The sequence below is a fragment of the Loxodonta africana genome, chromosome 16 (genome assembly GCF_030014295.1).
Source record: "Loxodonta africana isolate mLoxAfr1 chromosome 16, mLoxAfr1.hap2, whole genome shotgun sequence".
NCBI classification, from domain to species: domain Eukaryota; kingdom Metazoa; phylum Chordata; class Mammalia; order Proboscidea; family Elephantidae; genus Loxodonta; species Loxodonta africana.
In genome coordinates this window covers 65,101,250-65,127,992 of record NC_087357.1, presented here as the reverse complement: position 1 = coordinate 65,127,992, position 26,743 = coordinate 65,101,250, and the positions used below count along the sequence as shown (strand labels likewise).

The 26,743-nt window shown below is 37.6% G+C and overlaps 2 protein-coding genes across 2 annotated transcripts in view; one reads left to right on the top strand and one right to left on the bottom strand.

The window, feature by feature from the left end:
* Window positions 1-26,743, top strand: part of CTNNA3 (catenin alpha 3) — a 1,776,048-nt gene that overhangs the window by 525,270 nt on the left and 1,224,035 nt on the right. The window lies entirely within an intron of this gene.
* The window catches only part of LRRTM3 (leucine rich repeat transmembrane neuronal 3), a 211,973-nt gene that overhangs the window by 777 nt on the left and 184,453 nt on the right, over window positions 1-26,743 (bottom strand). The gene's annotated exons all lie outside the window — the stretch shown is intronic.

The window sequence follows — 26,743 nt, the reverse complement described above, 5'->3', positions numbered from 1 at the left end:
CAGCCTGCCCTCCTTATTCCATAACATCTTATGATTTATTTCACTTTGAGGATTCTTTGGCACACTAATGTCTGTAGTTCGGGCCATATTTCTAGAATTTCAGCTTAGAGAGCTCTCAAGAGAAATCTGTGACTTCTGTAAAGGTCTAAAAAGCATCAAAGGATGATGCTATTTTGAAGAAACCAGTGATAGATATGAGAAAGGGACTCCCTGCTAATTGTAGCTTAATGAAAGAAAGCATGCTTCAAAGGCATGAGGACACAGAGAAGGGTGACCCTTACGAGCAGAAGGGAAATGTCCATGTTACAAACAAAGGATAGTCCCAAATGTCATCAGATGTCAAAGTCTAGAGATTATTCCCATTTTTTTCCATAAGATAAAAACTGGATTCTTCAGATCCGCCTGTGTTTTAGAACATCAGTTCTGATTTCTACTTAATATCCTAATTCCTAATTCATGTTGTTTTAAGTTGAGTTCCCTTGGATAAAAGCTTCTGCAGTTCTTGTTTGGAGAATGGATAAAATACATTTCTGTTTGAACACATCAGACCAAATCCCCTTCCGATCTAGGCTGAGACTACAGCCCATAGCTAAGAAAAGTAGAATGTCTAGATTTTATTTTTTCATTTACTCCTTCTTCACTTTTTTTTTGTCATCTTCTCCTTGCATAAAAGCCCTTCTAGCCTCTTCTCTTTCCATCCCTACCCCTCCAACCACCTTTATTTCACCTGCGGTAAAAATTGGTTGAGCACGTATTTCCTTGTTTTGTCGTAAATAAAAGTTTTTACTTCTTTTGAGATTATTATTTGTGCATAAGGTAGACATTTCAGTGTATCAAATGTGTAGCCATTAGTCCTCAGGAGGCAGAAGTATAATCCAGTTCATCAAATTAAATTCCTGAACAAAGCTTCCCTTTTATGTGGATTGTTATTTATATGCAGCATGAAGTTACCTGATGTATGAATAAAAGACATTATACACTTTTAAAAGATGGTCAAAGCAACTGCAAGAGCATGAAGAAAATAGCTTAACAGTAAAATAGGATGCTTCCAAAGATGATCCTTTATTAAAATAAATAAGAATTCCTATTGTTATAGGAGAAACAACTTGGGTAACTAAAATCTACTATTATGCAAAAGTAATTGTGCAGCATGAATAGATTTGAGTTACAGGATAGAACAAAAATAGAGCTGTTATTGAGTACATGAGTTTTACACTAGCCTCTGGGAAATCGATGCTGTATAATGTGTTATGGGTCATATATCTGTAGGATTTTATATACTTGTTCTTATTTGTTGTGGAAACTTGTGCCTCATGTATGCTAAATCATTCTAGTTTACTGGGAATGAACTCTACTGTGAATGATTTATAATTTCTGTCTGTGGTCATGATTTATGAAAAATAATACACCATGATATGTTTATTCTGTGTGTGTTTGTGTGTTCACAATTTCCACCTTGATTTAATATTTAGAGATCAAGGTACCTAGAATATAAGCTCTAATTCAACCCATATCAGTTAAATATTCAACTTTGATTATCTATTTGAAAACACATATTTTCTTTACAGAGTTTCTTATTGTTGGTTATGTCTTATTTTGAAACATCTTCTCCTGTGATTATACTTCTTCAATGTCAAGAAACATTTTTCTTACATTTTAATGTTTCTGAAATTGGGATGGTACTTACAACCAATTTGAATATTTAACATGTATTTGTTTCCCCAGAATTCATAGTGCATTTTAAAGTTGATGACATCTAAGTATCAAGAAAATAACATAGTAAGATGTATCAGAAAGTAGAATTTAGCAGCTAACCATATCTGAATATATCATCAAAAAGAGATTTTTCACAGGTTGAATTAAATGAATTTGAAAATCTAAGATAATTAGCACTGGATATATATACATGTGTATTTATAGATATACATACATATATCTATATGCATATACCCATATATAACCAAAAAACCAAACCAAACCCAATGCCGTTGAGTTGATTCCAACTCATAGCGACCCTATAGGACAGAGTAGAACTGCCCTGTAGAGTTTCCAAGGAGTGCCTGGCGGATTTGAACTGCTGACCTCTTGGTTAGCAGCCATAGCACTTAACCACTACGCCACCAGGGTTTCCGTATACCCATATATATGTAGTAATAAATATATACATATATACACATATATGTAGAATCTTTTTGCCAGTTATCGTTTTAAAAAAACATTTAACTCAGGCATGCAAAGTACAACTTTTGGGGACACATTAGTTTTGGACCACTAATATATAGTTTAATATATAAGAAGTACAGTCAGAATGCTCCTTAGAAGCAAGGATGGTGAGACTTCATCTCATGTACTCTGGACATGTTATCAGGAGGGACTAGACCCTGGAGAAGGACATCATGCTTGGTAAAGTAGAGGGTCAGCAAAATAGAGGAAGACCCTCAATGAGATGGATTGACACAGCTGCTGCAACAATGGGTTCAAGCATAGCAACAATTGTGACAATGGCACAGAACTGGGCAGTGTTTCTTTCTGTTGTACATAAGGTTGCTGTGAGTTGGAACCAACTCCATGGCATAGACTCTATAAATATTAGTGGATGGACTGAGTGATTTAGGTATAAAATATGGCCAATGATTTTCTTTTTAACTCTATGTCATTCTTGTCAATTGCTGTAAAGAACACTTCACCAGATGTTTAAATATGATTGCTCTAATGCATTTGAAATTATGTAGTGTAAAAACAAAATTTATTTAAATTCAAAAGATCTTCTTTGCTGTTACTGAAAATACACTTTGATTAAAAAACAAACAATGCTCTCAGTAGGAGCCCTAGTTGTGCAGTGGTTAAAGTGATCAACTGCTAACCAAAAGGTCAGCAGTTCGAAACTACCAGCATCTCTGTGGGAGAAAGATGTGACAGTCTGCTTCCTTAGAGATTTACAGCCTCAGAAACCCTATGGGATCGCTATGAGTCAGAATCAACTCAACAGCACTGGGTTTGGTTTTGAGTTTTTATGCTTTTAGTAAACACTTATTGCATTAGAATATCCATGTAGTACAGAAGGTGAGTGTAATTTTTTAGTACTGTATTTTATTTTAAGTTGATTATGCTAAGTATAATCCTAAATATAAGAAAAATATATTACTGATTATCTAAATTTATGTAGAAGGAATATTCCTTGCTTTTAATTATAATTATTTATAAATATAATTATTCTAATTATATTTATAATTAATATACACATATATTTGTCAGAAAATTCTTCCTCATGAAAAATATATATATTGTTTGTACTGGCTCTCCTTTTCCTTATCCCATCAACTGAGCACTTTTTCAGTGCAGGGTATTAGATTCTCAAGACATTAGAGTAGAAAGTCAGACGTTACATGAAGCAGCACACTTACTCTTTAAGTAGCAATATTCTCCTTGCTGTCCTGCGTCACTGGTGGTGTAGTGGTTAAGACCTCAGCTACTGACCAAAAGGTCTGCAGTTCGAATCCACCAGCTGCTCCTTGGAAACCCTATGGGGCAGTTCTACTCTGTCCTATAGGGTCTCTTTGAGTTGGAATGGACTAGATGGCAACAGGTCCAGCATCACAGTATTGCATAAGAGATATATTTCTGTTCTTAGAGGAAGGCGATTATCTATTCCTTTCAAATTATAATTAGTCATTTGGGAACAGGGCAATGACAATTTGTGATAGTTTCATAGTTTAAAACAGGAGTGTGTACCTCTTTGTTTTTCAGATAAACTATCTAAAATATTAGAATACTAAAGCCTGCCTATCTCCATAAATGGCATTTCTCACATCAGAGAAAACAATTGATGCAAATGTTTGGGTAACTACTGTGTATCCAGCTATCTTCTCCAGATTCTCAGTTTTGTTGGGAGTGGGTGTCCTAGCACCAAAAAGTGATTGTTGGCTGTGTGGTGATGGAGAGGCTACCAGCTGGCATTAAACAAACACTGTGAGGCTCAGATACAATTCATGTAAATCCTTTCCTGTCACTAAGTCATAGTAAGTGTAGCATCCGTTCAGTGGATGAGGCTCAGATACAATTCATATAAATCCTTTCCTGTCACTAAGTCATAGTAAGTGTAGCATCCATTCTCTCCTTTTTTACATAACCGTCAAGTCACCTTCTGCCCTTTGCTTTCTTTTCCCCTTGTAAGCAGAGCTTAGTGTTCTTAATTCATTCTCTCCTACCCCCTCCATTTTTATTTGATTTCTGTTAGTATGCTGAAGGAGAAGAGGCACAACCATGTCCTCCCCTATAGATAAGGGTGTTCAATAGGACAGTCTCAGATTATGCTTATTGTTCCATTTTGGACAATAAATCTACATGGTCATACTACCTAAAGATGACCCAAATATATTATTTCACAAAATGCAAATGAACTGTGGCTCTAGGTACCTGTCTAGTTGGTTGGAGTGGTTTCAGGAAGGGCAGTAGGAAATTTGAATCTAATAAAGCTTCTCCTTCCCCAAGACTTTTGTTACAAGGTTCTATTTAAATACTCCATAGAATCTTCTAGGAGAATTGGAAATGATCAAAAATGAAATGGAATGCATAAATGTCAATATCCTAGGCATTAGCTGAAATGGACTGATATTGGCCATTTTAAATCGGACAGTCGTGTAGTCTACTCACCTGGGAATGACAACTTGAAGAAGAATGGTGTCACATTCATTGTCAAAAAGAAAATTTCAAGATCTATCCTGACGAACAATGCTGTCAGTGATAGGATAATATCCATATGCCTATAAGGAACTCCAGTTAATTATTCAAATTTATACACCAACCACTAAGGCCAAAGATGATGGAATTGAAGATTTTTACCAACTCCTGCAGTCTGAAATTGACTGAACATGCAATCAAGATGCATTGATAATTACTGGTGATTGGATGTGAAAGTTGGAAACAAAGAAGAAGGATAGGTAGTTGTAAAATATGGCCTTGATAATAGAAATGATGCCAGAGATCCCATGATAGAATTTTGCAAGACCAGTTACTTCTTCATTGCAGATGCCTTTTTTCAGCAACGTAAACGCCAACTGTACATGTGGACCTCACCAGATGGAATACACAGGAATTAGGTTGATTACATCTGTGAAAAGAGGTGATGGAAAAGCTCATTATCATCAGTCGGAACAAGGCCAGGGGCCGATTGTGGAACAGACCATCAATTGCTCTATGCAAGTACAAGTTGAAGCTGAAGAAAATTAGAACAAGTCCAGGAGAGCCAAAGTATGACCTTGAGTATATCCCACGTGAATTTATAGACCATCTCAAGAATGGATTTGATGTGTTAAACACCAAAGACCACACAAGTTGTGGGATGACGTCAAGGACATCATACACAAATAAAGCAAGAGGTCATTAAAAAGACAGGAAAGAAAGAAAAGACCAAAATGGATGTGAGAAGAGACTCTGAAACTTGCTCTTGAACATCGAGTAGCTAAGGCAAATGGAAGAAATAGTGAAGTAAGAGAGCTGAACAGAGGATTTCAAAAGGCGGCTCCAGAAGACAAAGTATTATAATGACATGTCCAAAGACCTGGAGTTAGAAAACTAAAAGGGAAGAACATGCTTCACATTTCTCAAGTTGAAAGAATTGAAGAAAAAATTCAAGCCTTGAGTTATAATATTGAAGGATTCTACCGGGAAAGTATTAAATGATGCAGGAAGCATCAAAAGAAGATGGAAGGAATACACAGGGTCACTGTACCAAATAGAATTGCTCAATATTCAACCATTTCAAGAGGAAGCATATGATCAGGAGCCTATGGTACTAAAGGACAAGATCCAAGCTGCACTGAAGGCAATGGTGGAAATCAAGGCTCCAGGAATTCACAGAATACCAATTGAGATGTTTCAGCAAACAGATGTAGCCCTGGAAGTGCTAACTCGTTCATGCAAAGAAATTTGGAAGACAGCTACCTGGCCAACCGACTGGAGGAGATCCATATTTATGCCTATTCCAAAGAAAGGTGATCCAACCAAATGCAGAAATTATCAAATAATACCCTTAGTATCACACGCAAGTAAAATTTTCCAGATCATTCAAAGGCAACTGTAGTATCACACGCAAGTAAAATTTTCCAGATCATTCAAAGGCAACTATAGTAGTATATCTACAAGGAACTGCCAGAAATTCAAGCCAGATTCAGAAGAGGACATAGATCGAGGTATTATCATTGCAGATGTCAGATGGATCCTGGCTGAAAGCAGAGAATACCAGAAAGATGTTTACTTGTATTTTGTTGACTGTGCAAAGGCATTCAACCATGTGGATCATAATTAATTATAGATAATATTGTGAAGAATGGGAATTCCAGGGCACTTAATTGTGCTCAAGAGAAACCTGCACATAGATCAAGAGGCTGTCATTTGAACAGAACAAGGGGATACTTCACGTTTTAAAATCAGGAAAGTTGTGGGTTAGGGCTGTATCCTTTCACCATACTTATTCAGTCTGTATGCTGAGCAAATAATCAGTGACGCTGGACTATATGAAGAAGAATGGGGCATCAGGATTGGTGGAAGACTCATTAACAACCTGTGTTATACAGATGACACAACCTTGCTTGACAAAAGTGAAGAGGATTTGAAGCACTTACTGATGAAGATCAAAGACCACAGCCTCCAGAATGGATTATACCTCAACATAAATAAAGCAAAAATCCTCACAAATGGAACAATAAGGAACATCATGATAAATGGAGAAGACTGAAATTGTTGTCAAGGATTTTATTTTACCTGGATATACAATCCCCACCAATGGAAGCAGCAGTCAAGAAATCAAATGACGCATTACATGGGCAAATCTGCTGCGAGAGACCTCTTTAAAGTGTTAAAAAGGAAAGATGTCACCTTGAAGACTAAGTTGCACCTGACTCAAGCCATGGCATTTTCAACTGCCTCATGTGCGTACAAAAGCTGGACAATGAATTAAGGAAGACCAAAGAAGAATTGACACCTTTGAATTATGGTGTTGGAGAAGAATATTGAATATAATGTGGGCTGCCAAAAGAACAAATCTGTCTTGGAGGAAGTACAGTGGGAATGCTCCTTAGAAGCAAGGATGGTGAGACTTCGTCTCACATACTTTGAATATGTTATCAGGAGGCACCAGTCCCTGAAGAAGGACATCATGCTTGGTAAACTAGTTGGTCAGTGAACAAGGGGAAGACCCTCAACAAGATAGATTGACACAGTACCTACAAAAATGAGCACCAGCTTAACAAAAATTGTGAGGATGTTACAGGACTGAAGAGTGTTTCATTCTGTTGTATATAGGGTTGCTATGAGTTGGAACCAACTCTAAGGCACTTAAGGACAACAGCATAGAATCTTCTGGTCATATCTTTCTGAGATATGGCAATTTCTTTTAGCGTGTTTTAAACTGGTTATTTTGTAATTCATTTTCCTTTAATCATTTACATCAGTCTTTTACCGGTGAGATCATTATTCTTAGGGTGTAACTAGTACAGATAAAAGGATATGAAAACTTACTCCTCAGAAAACATTATCATTATCATTTAGTGTTAGAACTAAGAATTCATTATATGCTGTTCTAAAGATGAGCTGTAACAGCCCATTATCTAGGCAATACCCCTTAGGTAAAATTTTGGCTTTGCTGAACCAGTTACTGTCTTGACATCAGTGATATTTGCCAGTGACTCTCTCAACAGCAATGAAATGTACCTTTCACATGTAAAAATTTTATAAAGTTAGATGAATAAAAATGACTCCATATTGACATTTTTCCCTCATTCATATATACTCTGAGTTGTGATTGTAAAGGGAAAGAGTAGTTTTTCAATTTCTGTTTTATGAGGAAATAAAAATGATAATTTTGCCCTTATATTTACTACATACATAATACCCGTGTGTATTTTACAAATATATGTGTACATATATGAACATGCATAGAACATGAACTTTTCATATTCTATTTAGTTGGCTAGAAGCAACTAAAGCATCTCTTCTGTTGGATAAAAAAAATATAGCAGGTATTGTTTTAAATATGGCAGTCTGAAGGGCAGAAAAGGACAATCTACTCTTGAGAGAGGGTAATAAAAGGCTGATTTTTTGCCTGTCTGGAATTGCAAAACAAGAAAGTATTATTTCTGAAAGAGTTTTTAGTAAGTATAAATATTTCTACTGATTTACCTTGAACAGAATGTCCACGCTGTTCCTCACACATCTACAGGGGAAACGCTCCATTTGTAGAAGACCAAATATTATCTAACAAGTCTCCTACCTGCCTAGACTGTTGAGACGTTGATACTTCAGGGTTTTTGTAGCATCTGCATGTAGTAAACAAAACAGACTTGCTTGGTGAAGGAATTAATTTTTTGAGATACAGCCTTTATCACTGTCAGGACATACCTTTCTCCATTCTGTGTTGTAATTCAGAGGCCTGTTATCCTGCCACTGTTTTCATCTGCTAAACCTATGGCTTTTCAGTTTGAGTTTATTTCTACCCAATAACATATAAAATAAGAAGCAGGATTTATAATATTTTTCCAATTAATAAAATTTCTCTAATTTGTCTCCAAATTTGTTTCAAACTGAGCTCATAATCTCTGGATCCAAACTGGCTCTTCTTCCCATGGTACCTATTTTGTTAATGGGAATATTCACTAGGTTGAATTGGCCTTGCCACTCTATTTTGGCTCTTCCCTGGCCCTGGAACCAAATGTCCTGTTACTTGCCAGTTACTTTCTTGACATCAGTGGCATGTATCTTTCCTGTGTATTCCCTCTCTCATCTCTGTAGCCTCTCTCTTAGCTCAGAATCTCATTACCTTGTTTATCTGAGAGATTGCATGACTGGTCTTCCTATTCAATAGAGTTGCAAATAAGATTAAACATTTATAAATTACTTATATTTTTATTTAACTAAATATAAGCAACATATAGAAAATAGTGAATACTTCTTTCTTTTTTGGTAATGTCTAAAATATCACTCTTGGTTTTGGAAAGAAGTGGGCTTTGACATAATTTATTCTGGGAAATTAACTTCCTTAAGTATTTTATGTATTTATAAAAATATATATATGTGTATATTTATATATATGTGTGTGTATATGTATAGATAGGTCACACCACTGACTGTAAAGCTATCATTTATTTAAAGAAGTACATTCATTAAAAAAATACACTTGCACATGGCTTTATTCTTGATCATTTTCATGTGTGTAATTTCTCTTTCTTTTACATAAGCTTGTTTCAGACCTTGGATTTTGCTAGGGCATGTACAGTTTTGATCTGTGTTTAGGAATTATTGGCATCACTTGTTTCAGTCTTACCAAGCGTGAGCTTTGTGTATAGGCTGGTAGTTTTACTTACAGTCAAAATAGGAAGCTGCCTCTATGGTATTACTTGAGTAATATTAAGAAACAGTTGATCAAAAATATCTTTGTTACTGGCTGGATTCGCAGCTTAAAAATTTTATCACTAATCATTATTTTACTTACTAAGTATTGAGGCAGCTGATAAAAGGTAAGTGTTATATGAGGAAAAATAGTGTAAGCAATTTTTAGACTGGACCTTGTTTCCTTAGCAGAGTGTCAAAGTCTGTGTGGATGTTACCCCAGGGCCTACCTTAATCTCTTTAGGATTTATGCAGTTGTTTCTCTACCCAACTACCTGGAGCATCTGTGGGCATTTGTTATGTCTCTTAGTTGACACTTGCCTGTACACGTGTCTAACATCATTCTCATTATCATCATTCATTAAGCATTTACTGTATGCTTTTATTTTGGTAGGTACCATGCTGGGGGCCCTGGTGCCACAGTGGTTAAGCATTTGGATGCTAACCAAAAGGCCAGCAGTTCAAATCCACCAGCTGCTCCTTGGAAACCCTAGGGGGCAGTTCTTCTCTGTTGTATAGGGTCGCTATAAGTCAAAATTGACTCAGCAGCAGTGGGTTTGGTTTGAATTTTTGGTTTAGGTACTGTGCTCCATACTTTGCTTAGGTCATTTCACTTAATCCTCACAAGGTTGCTAGAAGATATCATCCCCATCTTACAGTTGAAAAACTAAAATGTAGTCTACGTTATTAGTCTCAAATCACTCACCTAGTGAGTTGCAGAAGTGGTTGCCAACTCACTGGCCTTGGATCCCAGAGAGATGAATACATATGTGTCTGAATACTATTTAAACTCTGACTGTTAACTTTTGAGTCTCATTTTCAGGAGGGTGAGCACAATGATTTTCTGTGCTCCTCCAAAGCTTTATGAGACTGCTTTGCAAATTGGGTCCTCAGGAGAGAAACTATACAGTTTATCAGGGATTCACGATGTAGGTAGTGACTGCTCAATTCATCAGTGCTTCTTCCTGAGCTTATATTGGCCAATTCAAGGTGCAAGGAGAATTGTCCAATCTGGAGAACACTCTGGACTGGGACAGGAATCTTAAATATACCCCTGGATACACATATGGTATGTGATTGGTCAGGAGGCTGAAAGTTTAAATTCCTATGCCGATTTGGAAATTGGTTAAAAAAATACAATTAAATTATGGTAGCTTTTTTAATGCAAAAGATGCAAAAAGTTAGAAACAATAATCAATCTGTAGTTAAAAAAAATTTTTTTTTTGTTAAACAATGCTTATCTTGATTTTTTTCTGTATGTAAAACAGCACCAGGTAGGTGCTGGGGGACGGCAGGACTGGGAAAGGAAAGAAATAAACATGAATAAGAAATAACACACACAAAGGAAACATTGTGCTCTGACTGACCGTGTCTACTAACTATATCATTCATCCTTTGTGGATCCAAAATGAAGTAACTGTCTTTCTTGCTTGAAAAATAATGTTGTTATTTTCCGGATTTATGGGTGAAAGTCGATAATGCTGAATAGTGATTCGATATTTACTTTAATGGTCTCTCCCACAGAGATAATACATTTTACTTCAAAAGAGATTTAGTTGTCTGAAGAGCAGTCTATCTTCTCGAACTGTTTGGACTTATAATGGTTAATTGGTATGAGTTCAACGGACTGTTGGGTCATTAATTTTAATTATCTTGATTCTACTAGTGATTTATTTAAAAGAAAAAAACGTTACTTAATTAAGAGCCTGAATTTATGTTACGCTATCTTTAAACTTAAGCACACACACACGCACAAATATTTTTATACTTTGAAACTTTTTAGATGTAATCCAGGCCTTAATAGTCAATTTTGGTATTTCCTCAAGAGCTAAGTTGCCAACTGAAGTAGCAATTGCCATCCTGAGAACAAGACTATGGGTTAATAAGGTAGAAACTCGATGTGAGTTTGAAAATTTGTAACTTGAGAATAAAGTGAAAGAAAACATCGTTGGCAGGAGCATAATAATTCTTGTAGTGTCTTTTGTGTGGAATGTACATTGCAGTGAACTCCTGCAGACTGAAGTCATAAAGTGCAAAAAAGAAAAAAAAAAAAAACACTCTGAGTTCTGCTTGAAAGGCCCTAGTTCTCCTTGCACTGAAAAGCATTTAAAGTTAAAAAAAAAAAAAAAAAGAAGAATTTTAGTTGCTTTATGTGTATCTTGCAAATTTGCAATCTCAGTAATAATGTCCCTTTTTACTCCACCTAAGTAATGGGGAGATTCTTACAGAATGCAGGTGCTTTACCTTTGCACTTTCTTTTAAAATATCTTAAATAGTTAAATAACATCGTCACTTGTGAATATATTTTGGACTTTACAAAACATGTTTCTATTTCAGTTTTGTGTCAAGAAATGAGGGGTTGGCTGTAGGCAATGTTTTAATAAACTGACATGCCAGCATCTACAAATAGAAATATTCATTCATTCCTTCAACAAAGATTTGCTGAATGCTTTCTCTGGGTCTGGCATTGTGCTAGGTTCTGGGGATATGCCAGGTCCTTTTCCTCCAGGCTTTTGGACGGAACTAACCCATTCTAATATACAGCCAGCAAGTGCAAGACAGAGGATGCCATGTAAGGAGAGTGTTTCTCTTCTCCCCAATTGACATCTCTCTCTTACTTACTCACTCACTCACTCACTCACTCACTCACTCACTCACTCACTCACTCACCCACCCACTCACCCACTCACCCACTAACCCACTCACTCACTCTTGCTCTCTTCTTTGAATCATCAAATAACTATAATAATTTTATAGTATGCATATTTTAAAGTTCTTTTTTCTATGATCTTTATTTGTGCATATGTTTTACCTTGTGTTAGACTATAAGCTTCTTGAGTGCCATAATCTATGGCTGACCACTTTATTCCTTATATTGTCCTATACAGTCCCTTAAACATAATAAGTACTAAATATATATATACTGAACAAATGAATACATGAATGAGGGAAGTAGGAGACTAGGGGTATGTTGTATAGTCTGAGAAGAAATTGAAAATCTCCATACCAGGATGACTGGACTTTATGGAAACTATATAACTATCTGTTAAAGTCTAATGATGTCAAGATACATTATGACTATAGTTTCGAGGTAAACAAAAAACCCCATTGCTGTCGAGTCAATTCTAACTCATAGCCTCCTATAGGACAGAGTAGAACTGCCCCATAGGGTTTCCAAGGCTGTAATCTTTATGAAAGCAGACTGCCATATCTTTCTCCTGAGGAGAGCCCAGTGGGTTTGAACCGCTGACCTTTTGGTTAGCAATCAAGTGTTTAACCACTTGTTCCTGAAGTGATTTAACAAAAATCCACGCTAATAAAGAGGCATATCACACAGTGCTAAGATATTTGAGTTCTTGCTTCGTAAGAAGAATGTAGTAATTGTAAATTTAAAATATATAAACCTTTTAAAGAGAATATTAAAAATAAAATAATCATTTCTTAATTTGGTGATTTTCCTCCTGTAGATTTCAGTATGTTATGCCTGTGTGCTGTCCTCCAATACCTGCATTTTTCAAACTCTTTAGTGCTTCCTAGAAGCTCCTCTCATGATCTCCAGGAGCTGGTCATACCTCTCAAATTAGCTTTCCTCACCAGTGGACTCTGCCCTCAACCCTTCTGTGTTAACCTCCATTTTATTTTTGTAGGGCCAGTGAGAAGTGTTGTTTCCTTTTTACTGAGGAAAAGCAGAATGCCCCCAACTGTGTTCATTTACATACAAATCTTTCTGCACAGCTCAATACCTGCTAAATTGTCACTGTTGCCAGGTAAAGTGATGGGACCCAAACTGAGATTATGGCTTAAAGGCCCCACTAATATCGATGCAGGGTTTCCAGATCTGTTCCCTCAGACTGCTGTACAATGAAGTGCGGTTGCTAATCAGTTTGGAAACTCATTTTTTTTTTCCTTCTGGAAATTATAGTTACAATAATCCACTCAAAGGGCCTTTAATAATGGTACCCAACCAAAAAGAAACCAAACCTGTTGCCATCGAGTCAATTCTGACTCATAGCAACCCTATAGGACAGAGTAGAACTGCCCCATAGGGTTTCCAAGGAGTGGCTGGTGGATTTGAACTGCTGATCTTTTGGGTAAAGGCCGTAGCACTTAACCACTGTCAGCTGGTATTTTTAGTCTAGGTTTCTATAAGTCTGTGAGAATTAAAATCACCAATTATATTAAAAACAACAAAAGAACAAATAACAGTGTTTGGTACTGTTGTAGTAGTAACTAGTGGAAAGAACTTTTATCTATGACCCTTGGAGCATTTTGGTCTAATAGAAAAGCTCTATATAGGATTTCCCCAAACAGTGGCATGTGTGTTTCATTTTCTGCCATGACTTTAATATCCCACTAGCTTTCAAACTGATTTTTTCCTCCCCACCAACTTAATGTAGCCTTGGCATTCTTCATAAAACAGACACATTGCATTTCTGACAGGCCTGATCTAGAGAATTTGTCCTGCTCTTGGCAGAACTTTGATATCTCAGCCTCCATAGGTGTTCTCCTTCCTGTCCAGGACCTAGCCTAGAGGGGCGTACCTCTGGGTTCACAGAATCAAAGTAGCTGCTTCCAGTGGAAAAGGCTTTCAGATTGTGTGATTGCTTACTGATTAGCGTTGAGTTTCTCTCCAGCTTTGTTATTGATTTAACTCAGAATTTGGCTCAGATGATCTTCCCAACTAATTATGTAATATTCTATATACATCTGCCAAACTGAATAAATATCCTGCACTTGGAGATTTAGTTCAAAAAGTACTTCCTTTATGAAAATCCCTTAGATGAACTTGATTCTGTAGGGATGAGATCCTGCTATTAATTTCTTTAGAATTTAGATTTATGTACACATAAGAATGAAATAATATGTACTATTTTATCCATCCATCCATCCATCTTCATATCCATGCATCCATCCGTCCATTTGTCCATACACCCGTCCATCTGTCCATCCCATCCATCCATCCCATCCATCTGTTATTGAATACCTTAGGGACCTTGAATGAACAAAACCAGTTTCCTGGCCTCAAAAATCATGCAGTTGTAAAACATTATGTTTTTGAAGTGGATGGAAGTATGTGTAGGATATGATGGGAATGGAGGAGAAAGATCTCCTGCCTGTGCTTGAGACTTACGTAGATAAAACTATGTTTGAGTCGGCCAGCTTGTTGGTATTTATATATTCCTGTTACTTCATTTATATTAGTTTCTATCTGTATTGTAAACTCGGTAGAGAATAAAGACTTTTTAGGCCTTGTGAAGTCTTGAGTATTAATAAAAGTTTGAAAATTCTTGTTAGAAAGACTGGTAGTGAATAAAATTGCTTCTCACAGATGACATTTATATTTATGTATATGATTGTAATGAAAATATCATAAAGGATAAGCTGATATGTAAAGTTAATTTATTATTTCAAATTGTTATATGACACAAGCATTGTGAACTTTTAAAAAAGTCCTGACAATATAGCTTTTATTATAATTCAGTTAAACACTTTTTGATGATATTAAAATAAAGATTAATTTCTAAGTTGTGTTAGTACATATAGATTATATGAAGGGTGACTTGTCATTGGACTGGTGGTAATTTTGGGGTTCAGGTGGATCTAGCAGTTTTCAGTGTTTTAGCTATCGTGTCTCACTTTAGTCTCTTTCTCTCGACCTCTTTTTTTTTTCTTTATGGTTACACCAAGCATTTAGAAGCTGTCCTTTCTAGAATTTCTTTTCTTTTACCTTACTTGTTAGGTGTAATATGTCTTTAGTTTCTCAGTAATAGTGAAAGAAATAAATGGTTGCATATTTGATCAGACAGTGTTATGAGATTAGTCACACACACATATATGCAGGTACTCTTTTTTGGACTATGGCTTAGATCCAGACCAATTAAAAATAAACTACGTAAAGAAAACATATGAAGTCATAGTTCCTAGTGGTCCACATTGTTTCATTAACAATATAATTATTTCTTGTCAACTAGTGGCTCAAAGTAGATGTCAAATGTAATAAAAAATGTCAAAAATGATTTAGGCCATATTTGTGCAGTAATACTGAAGCCTGAGGCTACCCAAGAACCTTTAGTATCATCAAGATGCCCTAACTGAAGAATATATTTTAGCTCATTTTAACATGGCTGGACATTCAATGGTATAAAAGACACAAAGATAAAATAAGAGGGGGTTTTATGTTAAGACTTGTAAACTGGTTTCCTTATTGTTAGATCCTATACTGCTAATTGGAAACCCTGGTGGTGTAGTGGTTAAATGCTACGGCTGCTAAGCAAAGGTCGGCAGTTCGAATCCACCAGGGGCTCCTTGGAAACTCTATGGGGCAGTTCTACTCCTTCCTATAGGGTTGCTATTGACTCAATGGCAATGGGTTTGGTTTTTGGATTTCGGATATGCTGTGCATCAGAACCCTAGTGGTACAGAGGTTAAAGCACTTGGCTGCTAACGGTAAGGCCTGTGGTTCAAACCCAGCAGCCACTCCACAGAAGAAAGATGTGGTGGTCTGCTTCTGAAATATTACAGCCTTGGAAACAATATGGGGCGTTTGTACTCTGTCCTGTAGTGTCACTATGAGTTAGAATAGACTTGACAGCAACAGGTTTGGGTCTTTTTGTTTTGGTATACCGCTAATCAATGGCCAGAATGATATGAGATCAGCAAGTAAGAGAAGGACGAACCTTCAATTTATGAATACGTACTCCAGATTGATTCTCTATGGGAAACAAGCTTCTCTGTGAAAAAGTTTAATCTTGTACTTTTAGTAATAGTATTAATGATTGATTCATCATTTCTCATTCTATTTATTTTCAGAAGCTCAAGATTGAAAAGGAATAGCTTAGCAGGAATCTTGAAAACATATGATTAAGAAGTCTAATCTAAGGGGTCAAAAAAAATTTTTTTTTTAATTTTCTCATGGCCACTAAAGATGTTCTCACTGAAACGAATCTTAGAATTATAGACAATTTCTAAACTAATATATTTCTTGATATCTGTTCTGAACCTCAACTTTAGTTTTAGAATCTATGAGGCTCTGATAGTTTATGAGATAGTATGGGCACCTGCAACTTTTTAATGGCTAATGACTTTTTCCCATTGGGAACATCTTTGCTATTTTCTTCCTATTCTCCTTTTTATATATTTGTGGGATAATTGCTTCAGACATAGAACTGTGCCAAACTTTTGAGGCAAATTCAAGAAGGAATAGCATATGAGATAGATTGCCTCCTTTCTTTGAGCTTCTGTCATCATTCAGAATATGTGAACACAAAACCAAAAAATAATAGGTGAACTTGAGACTAGCTATGAGTCTAGGTACAAAGAGCACTTTTGAGTGTATGATATTTTGTGCTTGCTTGGAGGGAATCACTAGGACCCCTGATTCCGCCTTTTTCCCTGAGAAATTGTCTCAAAATGAGGCATCTTTTCTTTGACCTGGCACTGATCTTGGAAGTTGATTATGTTCCCAGTTGAATTTACCATGTCCCTCTCCCATTCTAACAGAGACCTGATTATATATTTTTTAACCTTTGTTTCTATTCTCCTCTCCATATCTTTTTTTTATTTCCCACAATTGCTTACATTTTAATAAAATTGCTGTAGCTTTTGTAATTAAATAAAACTCTTAAAAGCATATAACGGGGAGGTATCCCAAATGCCTGTGAAGAGAACTAATGTATCTTGAATGGTTTGTTTATTTTAGTGATTTCTTAATTTGTTACTGAGAGAGATGAAACAGAAACACACATCAGGAACAGGGTAGGAGGGAAGCCATGCAGTTGCTTAATAAATGTAATTGGTTGTTATTGCCAAGCTGTTATCACTATGTAGTATCTGAATAATGCCGATTTTCTGAGACTCTTCTAAAGGGGAATTTGTAAATACAAGCTAAGAGCAGACAGATGCTTACAAATAAAAAAAAAGAACATTTCAAATATAACTCTAATGTAGTTAAAACTCCAAAGACAGTGTTGAAATGTGTTGCTGAGGTGGACAATGACAAATAACACAATATGGTAAGGTCGTTCTATTTTACAGACAGGGTAGGGAGCTGGCAGGATAAATAGATTTATACTTTTTGGCATTCAGGCATTTTTTCTTAAATGGTAGCCTCATGAAAGGACATTGAAAAATATACAGTGCCTGTTTCCTAACCATTATATTGATTGCATGAACCTCACAGTGTGTTTAATAAAAAGGCAGCTATCAGGCTTAAAGCTGTATTGAAGTACTGGGCCTGCATCTCAGATGCTTTACTTGAGGACATTAGCAACATAGTTTTGAAGAAAGGAAGAATCTTTCTCTGATAAATTAGATAGATCTTGTGAGTATTTAAAGGGATTCAAAGTTCAAGAAGTTAAATAAAGCAGAAATCCTGGCTGCTTAGTGATCCCCTGTTCACATTTGGCCTTCCTGATTCTTAGGTGCTCACCTGCTTTATTGTCAGAACACACAGGTGGCTTCTGGCAGAACGTAGGACTACAGCAGAAATGCCTGTGTGGTCCCGCATTCTGGTTACACTCACACTCCCACTAATGAGCACCTAATTTCATTTCTGTTTCCTTGATATAGTTAATCTGGGAGGTTGGATGATTCCTAGTCACCAAAGTCTGCCCATCTCTTCAGTCATGATGCTGTGGTCCACCTAGACCACCTGGTTTAGAGCATTGATATCTGATCTTTCAGATGTCTTCAGTAGTCAGATTCTGGAAGTCTCTTCTCTGTGCCGATGCAGAATAGTTTATTTTGTCTTTGAAACGAAGAGTGTACATTTGGAAGAAAAGGCCCTTCCTGGAAATTATATATTGCCGTATCATTCCTCCAGGGGTTTCTTGTGAACTGGGTGAGTTATTCATAGACTCTGTGGTTCCCTCAGAGGCCTGTGGAATAATTGAGAATTTGGTAGGAAAGAAGGAAAGTGATTCTCAACTTCACAGTACCCAGTAAATGCCTTTCTAGAGACTGGGGCCTTGAGTGTAGCCTTTTTCAAAATCTGCTTGGGGGGTTAGGGTTTTAAACTTTCTCCAGGAGTGATATTGATTAAGTGTTTTCTGCCTTGCCCATCAGCTCTCCCTTCTGCTCAGTGCTGTAGTGCAATCACAGTTTGTGCCGTGGAAATCACTGAGGTAATAAATTCAGCACTTAGGACTTCAATGCATTATTGGGAAGAAAGCACAGATGGACTATCAGGGAGCAAGCAGTTGTTCAAACCAACTAATATCTTTGATAATTAATAAACATAACAGGGGAAATGAACACTGTATGAAGAAGTAACTGATCTAATTTTTAACTAAAATGCAGCATGAAAATTCTCTGGTTTGTAATTTTTAAAATTCTCTCCATAGCACTGAAAGAAAATCCCCTGGCTCTTGAGACTGCTGGCTGCACTCTCAATGACACTGTAATGAGAAGAGGATTACCACAGTCCGTATCATCTGAATTCACTTTGGCATCAGCTTAAACTTCTGAGGTAGCACAGATACTCCTACTTTTTGAACACTGGCTATGTTTCAGGAGCTGTGCTGTGCTAGTTACTGGCAATTCAAAGATAATTAAAGCATGGTTCCTGTTTCCAATGATCCCAGTCTCTAAGAGGGACCCATGCATGTAAACATAAATAGTTCAGCCTTTAGTGGGCTTTTGCACTGGCCCCAGAGAAGGGCATGATTGCACTGGTCCCAGAAAAGGACTGGGGTCAAGAAAGGCCTCAGAGAGAGGATCCCTAAGCTGAGCCTTGAAGAAAGAATAGGAACTCACTAGGAGAAAAACAGAAAGACTATTCCAGCTAGAGACATGAAGACAGGAGCTAGCATGGGTGGTCCATGGGGTCTCAAGAATCTCAAAATGGAAGGAGCAAAGGGTGCGTATGGAGGAGCAATAAAAAGTATACAGAAGGGCTATGAGAATATAGCAGTATGGTAGGTGGTGAGCACCTGAGGTCAGGTACTAGCAACAGGGATGGAAAGAAGGGCCAATCTCTATCACTTACTAGCTGGTTAACTCTTTAATAAAAATTAATAAACCTTTCTGAGCCACAATATTGGCATTTGTTAAGTGGAGGTAGTAATCTCCACCTTACAGTTTTGTTAGCACTGTAGGTAAGGTATGCATTTCCTGGAATAGTAAGCGCTCAATAAATGAAAGAGATGATTATAATATTATAACTGATTAATTGAAACACTCCGTTGTGCCCTCTGTTCTTTTTCTACAGAGTTCACTGTTTGTCACTCTGATATCACTGTTTAATACATAGTTGATATGAGTTCAGAAAATTCAGTATTTTCTTAATGTGTCTGCCAACAGTCATTTCTGCAATAATTATTATTGTTGCCACATTAATCCATATTTGAGATGCAATCAAATTGAAGTGCTCAAAAATTCGTAAGTTCTGTCTGTCAGAACTGAAGGAAGGAGAGAGAAACATTTGGATGTTATTAGAATTGTCAACTTATTACTAGAAAGCATCATAGTTCAAATGTCAAATATCCAACTAAATATTCGGGCTTCTAACTCTGGGATATGATATTGATTTACTGTTAAGCTTTAGGCAATTACTTGAGCTTTTCTACACCCATCTATAAAAGAGGGCGATGAGGCCTGCTGAATAAATACCAATGAGCAGGTTTAGTCACGATACAGAATAAAATAATCTCTTTGAAGAGAAAAGAAAAAAAGTTGCATCAGCAGAGCTCTTCTGACGTTAGGACTTGACAGTAAAGCACCGTAAGCGGGAATTACGTACCTAGTTCAATGTTTTGCATTAAAATCAGTTTCTCTAAATGTATTCCTGACTTCCACAATTTTGTTCTGTACTTCAGTGGTTCTGTTTTAAATTATAAACAGCAAAATCTCTGAGAAAGGTAGAAATGAATCTGCTGATGCTTCTTTTTCCACCCCCATATAGATGCCGTAAGGTAAATGGAAAAATACAATTTCAAAACTTAATCCAGCAGAAAATGTCTCTAGCCCACAAAATAATTGACTAATTTATGTGACATGGATGGTTATTTTCCTGAGAGAAAGGATCCTTTTATAAGGAAATCCAAGTGTCTGGGGTTGTAACTCAGTCTGGGTTCCTCTTGCCACCTCTTTGTGCCTCTCTGAATTCTACCAGGAGCCAGGTTAAATCCTACCTACTGCATGAAGCCGTCTTAAAAAACAAACATAACAAAACAGACAGACAAACAGCAAACGAAAACCTCTTCCTACAACCACTCCCCTCTGAACTGTAGCGTTTTTTCGTTTTACCGTTCGCCTGACACTTCTTACATGCTACTCTGTGTTAACGTGACTGTCTTCTCATGGATTATGTCTTTGTTTCCCGATTACCACACAGACACCTGAGAAGAACTACTTTGCTTTTGCTATTGTCTTGCCTGGTCCTCAGTAGGTATTTGTGGGTTTATTGGCTTCCTCGAGGCTTTTCCAAACCTACATATGAGAGTTCTACCTGAGATGGCAGATCTCCCAGCTGTGAGATCTAAGCCTCTGCCCTCTTGCTGTTTCTTCTGCAGCAGAGAGAGTCAGCAGTGAGCTGGGCATGGACACCAGTGTCTGTGTTTGTGGTGGTTTCTTCAATTCCTGGGCCTCTTCCCCTTGTTCTGTAAAGCTGACTTTCTGATGCACAAGCTTTGCTCGTAAATAAACCTTGCATATATCCTCACACAAAAAATACGACAAGCAGAGCATCAGGAAAACCAAACTGGGAATGCAGATCTTGTCTCTAAAACTTATAAATATGGGTGATGCCTTGTCCTCCTGGACATTATGAATTATTGGTGGCTTTTTAATTTTTTTTTTTTTTAAATTCATGGTGTAGGTTCCAACTGAAGTGGATTAAGAAGGTCTTAGAAATTGGATCCCAATTTTAGAAAACTCTTAATGGGAGCCAAGTTATACCAATGTTCTAAGTCATATAATCAAATGAAGTGCTCTACCGCATTGCCTTGGCATTGTCTCTCTCTCAGCTTTCGCACTCCGTTAATTATACATCGTCTGTTAGCCTCTTCCTGCATTTTGAGGCTCCCTATGTTAAATCTGATGAAGACACCAGAAGAATTTATAAACCACACTAATTGTCTTGACTCTGTTTTCTAAATAATTTAAGGAGAGTAGCATTTTGTTGGAGCCCTGGTGGCACAGGGAAACCCTGGTGGTTTAGTGGTTAAGTGCTACGGCTGCTAACTAAAAGGTAGGCAGTTCGAGTCTACCAGGCACTTCTTGGAGGCTCTATGGGGCAGCTCTGCTGTGTCCTGTGGGATTGCTATGAGTTGGAATTGACTTGATGGCAACAAGTTTTTTTTTTTTTTCTGGTGGCACAGAGGTTAAAGTACTTGGTTGATAACCAAAAGGTTGGCAGTTCAAACCCACCCGCCGCTCCACAGGAGAAAGATGTGATAGTCTGCTTCCATAAAGATTTATAGCCTTGGAAACTGTATGAGGCAGTTCTAACTGTGTCCTGTAGGGCTGCTGTGAGTTGGAATTGACTCAATGGCAGCAAGGTTTGTTATTATTATCATTTTTTGGTAGCATTTTGTTGCTCTTTCTCTCAGTCACTTCGCTTGCTGATCATTTCTTCCCTCACCTCCTTCGACACACAAATGCACACACCTACATAAACTTTGGAGCAGTCATGCTCTAGGGCTTTCAACATTGTACATTAGATAGTAAGTGGGCAGTGTAGTTGTAGAGTTTTGGAAGTACTCATGAGTCTTCAGGAATTAAAGTTGCACTGGGAGAATATTTCTCTTCACACAATTCTAGGGGGTCTACTGAATTCAGCAGAAAGCTAAAAATTTTATTTGAGGTTTTGAGGAGACCTTAAGGGTGGTCGTTAGCTCTGAGGGAAGGCCTTAAACAGACTGAGATCTGGATATCTCAGATTGCCTTGGGCCAGATATGACCCTAGTCTGTGTCTTAATGTCTGTCCTGCCAGCTCACAATTATTCAGGTTAATAGCTAGCGAGGCAGGAAATGGAACTTTCTAAGCTCTTCGTAGATTCTGTATTACAAATATTCTCTCTCCCTCTTTCCTTCCTTCCTTCCCTCTGTCTCTCCCTCTCTTTCTACTCCACTCACTTCCTCTTTCCCCCCTCCCCCTCTTTACATCCCTCTCTCTCACCTTCCTTTCCTCCTCATTAATGAATGAATTAATTAATTCATTTATCCACTCACTGAATGATCCGTTGAACATATATTATGTGCCAGGTACTATGCTGGGTAATAATGGGAGTAGTGAATAAATAGAAGCAGATATTACAGCAAGGGAACACACAGTAAATGTGTATAATTATAATTTTTTATATTGGCTATGGAGGAAAAGTACCAGGCAGTAGTCTCAGGAGGAGGTGCATCACAGAAAGCTTCCCAAAGGAAGTGTCATGTGAGTTGAGATGACTGAACAGAGCATGCAGAAGGTGGGAGGAAGCATGCTTTAGGTTGAGATTACAACGTGCAAAAGATCAGAGCCCAGCAGGGGAGTGAGAGTCCAGAATGGCTGGACTAGAGACTACAGGGATGAGGAGGGAACCACAGCAGGCTGACTTCACATGGGATCCGGGGGCCATCTGAGCCTTATCATTTATTCTTTGTAGGCCAGTATAAAGATATTAGGAATTTTAAAGAGCCCAGATTTTATTATATAGTACTTGGAAGCCAGTGAAAAATTTTCAGCAGGAGAGCAGCATGAATTGATTAGCATTTACAAAAAGAACCGTTCTGGACAAGAGTGGAAACCAGGGCACGAGCGAATATGTTCAAGGCTGTTAAGAGTCTACTGGAGTGATCTATGAGAGAGGCAACATTGCAGCGTGAATGGGACAAAGGCCATGGAGATGGAGGAGATGTGACAGGTTTCGAGGGCATTTAGGTAGAGGGATAGGATTTGGCAAGGGACTAGGAATGGGGGCGAGTGAAAAGATCTCAGATGATCTTTAGGTTTCTGAATATACAGATGTCCTGGTACTGGGCCATTCTCTGAAATGGGAAGTGCTGGGCGGACAATGGGTTTGCAGATGCTTTGGCTGTGGGTTTGATGTTAGACATGAAAAGGTCGAAGAGATTTTGATACAGCCTGATGGAGAGGTCCATGAGGGGCTTTGTTCAAGTCTGGACCTCAGAGGAGAGGTCTGGGCCAGTGTAATCAGCACAACAATTAGAACTAGCAATGGATTTTGTTTCCATGGGATATTTTTCGATACGATGTGTTTCTAAAGATGAACTGAACATTCTTTTTAAATGCTTCCCTAGATGATATTGTGGGATTATATTATTTCCTCCATTACCAAAGTTTACAAACCCTGTTACCTAAACCGTATTTGGTTACCTGGAATTTCATTCTGTCCTAATCTTATTTTAATATCTCATTTATCTTTTGTTTGAATATGATTATGAAATATGGTATTTCTCAATTCCTTGAGAAATACCCGTGGATTTTGAATGTCAGATTTCTTAGGCCCTCAAATCAATCTGACTTACTGTAGGAGAAGGTTCTTGCATCTTAATGCATTCCTGTAAATGGATTCTTGGAGATCTTCTGTTTGTTGGTCTTCTCACAAATGACTTTAATTGTAGGTTGGAGGCAGGTGTGCTCGTCTTGTCTTACCTGAATTAACCAGCAAAGTTACCTTAGGCAAGTCTCCAGTCTTGCTGGGCCTTCGTTACTTATGTATTTGTTGAGGGGATTTGTGCTAACGTAAGCTCTGAGATTCATTTTAGTTTTACGATTCTATGAAAAGTTAATATTAATCCTAGGAAAATAGTTAGGGATGGGGATAGGGGACAAATAGTGAGGGATGGGGATAGGGGACAGAGTTATTTAAAATGCTAGAAAAGTTTTAGATCTCTGGTGGAATTGAATCTTCTGAAAATATTCAGCATATAATAAAGGAGGAGTTTAAACTTTTTTTTTCCGTCGTTGTATGTACTGAAAGACAGTTAAATAGCTGCTATAAATGTGAAGTGGAGGTGAGCAACATTTGCAGAGGTAATAAATAAGTGCTGCATTTTACTGGTAAATTCTATGATTCTTTAAAAAAAAATGACTTAGAGGTTTATATAAAAATGGAGAAAAAGGAAATTGCATGTGCAGATGTAAAATACCATCTGTGCTCCTGGATCCGTTTCACGCTCCACACCTTCGGTGAAAGAAATTTGTTGATTGAAAGCTCAGATTTTGCTGGCTAGTTGTAAAAGCTTCCTGTATTGCTTATCATGCATTTTAAAATTAGATGGCTTTGAATGTGTGAGTTAATTTTTAGCCCCATCTGCCCAGGCCTCTTAACTCAGGAAGCATGCTTTTAGTGAACCCACAATTCAATTCATATTCAACTCAATTAATAGCAATGAGCACTTTCAAGGTGCCAGGCAATGTACTGGGCACTCTGCACCAGCTTAAGCTTCAGAATGTTTGCAGCGGCTTCCCTTTCCTCCTGCTGGTAGCTTGGGCCCAACGAATTTCCTGGGCTGGAGGAGTTTCATCAGTATTGTACTTTGAGAAAATATTAAACACTAGCAAGCAGAACGATGAGTCTGCAAAAAAAAAAAATTTTTTTTTTTTTTTTTTTGCAGTCTCATAAAATTAGAGAAACCTGTCTTAAGCATTTCTAGCTTTCCCTTTCTTGTCTCTTTCCTATCTTAATGGAGCCCTGGTGGCTCAGTGGTTTAGAGTTTGGCTGCTAACTGGAAGGTTGGCAGTTCAAATCCACCAGCCACTCCTTGGAAACTGGTAGTGGCAGGTTTTCAGCTTGGGCTCAGAGCTCCAGTCAATTCTCCTCTCATTTACTCCTTACCATGAGTTTAAGTAAAATCATTCCTCTCTCCGGGTTACCATACTCTTGCCTTAGCCTCAGGCCTAATTGTGTAATGGAATTCTTGTTCCTGTGAATGCAGTTTTAAACTGAGACTGCTACTTTCCCTATTTAGAGGTAAAATGTAATTTGGACATTGGTAGTTTTTTTTTTTTAATTTAATATTTCTGCCCATTATATTTTACTTTAAATATGTTCAGTTAAGAACAAGTAGAGACTGTGCAAACATGAGCTCTAAGATTTACTTTAACCTTAAGATTCTATAAAAAGTTAGTATTAGTCTTGGAAAAATAGTTGGGAATAAGGATAAGCGGGGACAGTCACTTTTAATGCTGGAAAAATTTTAGATCTCTGGAGCCCTGCTGAAGCAGGGGTTAATTTCCTATTCATGGTTGAGCTACATGTATTATTGTTTGTTTTATGGGCCTATCTAATCTTTGGTTGAAGGAAGAATCTCGGGAGTGATCTCATATTGAGTTAAAAGGGTGTCCACGGGCCATAATCTCATGGTTTCTCCAGTCTCTGTCAGACCAGTATGTCTGGTATTTTTTTGTATGAGTTAGAATTTTGTTCTACCTTTTTCTCCAGCTCTGTCTGGGACCCTCGATTGTGATCCCTGTCAGAGCAGTCGGTGGTGGTAGTTGGGCACCATCTAGTTGTGCTGGACTCAGTCTGGTGGAGGCTGTGGAAGCTGCTGTCCATTAGTCCTTTGGACTAGTCTTTCCCTTGTGTTTTTGTTTTTCTTCATTCTTCCTTGCTCCAGATGGGGTGGGACCAGTGGAGTGCCTTAGATGGATGCTCACAAACTTTTAAGACCTCAATTGAGCTAGATAGCTTCTAGAGCTTCTTAGACACATCCATACTGCTTGAGGGACCAAATTACTGGGCTGAGGGCTGGAGACCATGGTCTCAGGGGATATCTAGCTCAATTGACATAACATAGATTATAAAGAAAATGTTCTACATCCTATTTTGGTGAGTAGTGTCTGGGCTCTTAAAAGCTTGTGAGCTTGTGAATGGCCATCCTAAATGTTGCACTGGTCCTACCGCATCTGGAGCAAGGGAGAATGAAAAAAAGCAAAGACCCAAGGGAAAGATTAGTTCAAAGGACAACTGGACCACAACTACCATGGTCTCCACCATGACTGAGTCCAGCACAACTAGATGGTGCCTGGTTACCACCACCAACTGCTTTGATGAGTCTTCTGAGCCCTAGTGGCATAGTGGTTAAGAGCTATGGCTGCTAACCAAAAGGTCAGCAGTTTGAATCCACCAGTTGCTCTTTGAAACCCTATGGGGCAGTTCTTCCCTGTCCTATAGGGTTGCTATACGTCAAAATTGACTCAATGACAATGGTTTTGATTGTGAAGCTTCTATGAGTTTACTTAGCACTATTTTGATAATTCATAAATTTGACTGTAGCAGTGTTAAAAAAAAAAAAACTATATCTGAACCAAGAAAATATCTGCCATTAATTACAATTTTAATATTGGTCAAAAGTCACTCAAATCCTCTGACTGAACTCATCTATAAAATGTGATCAAATTGTTTGGATG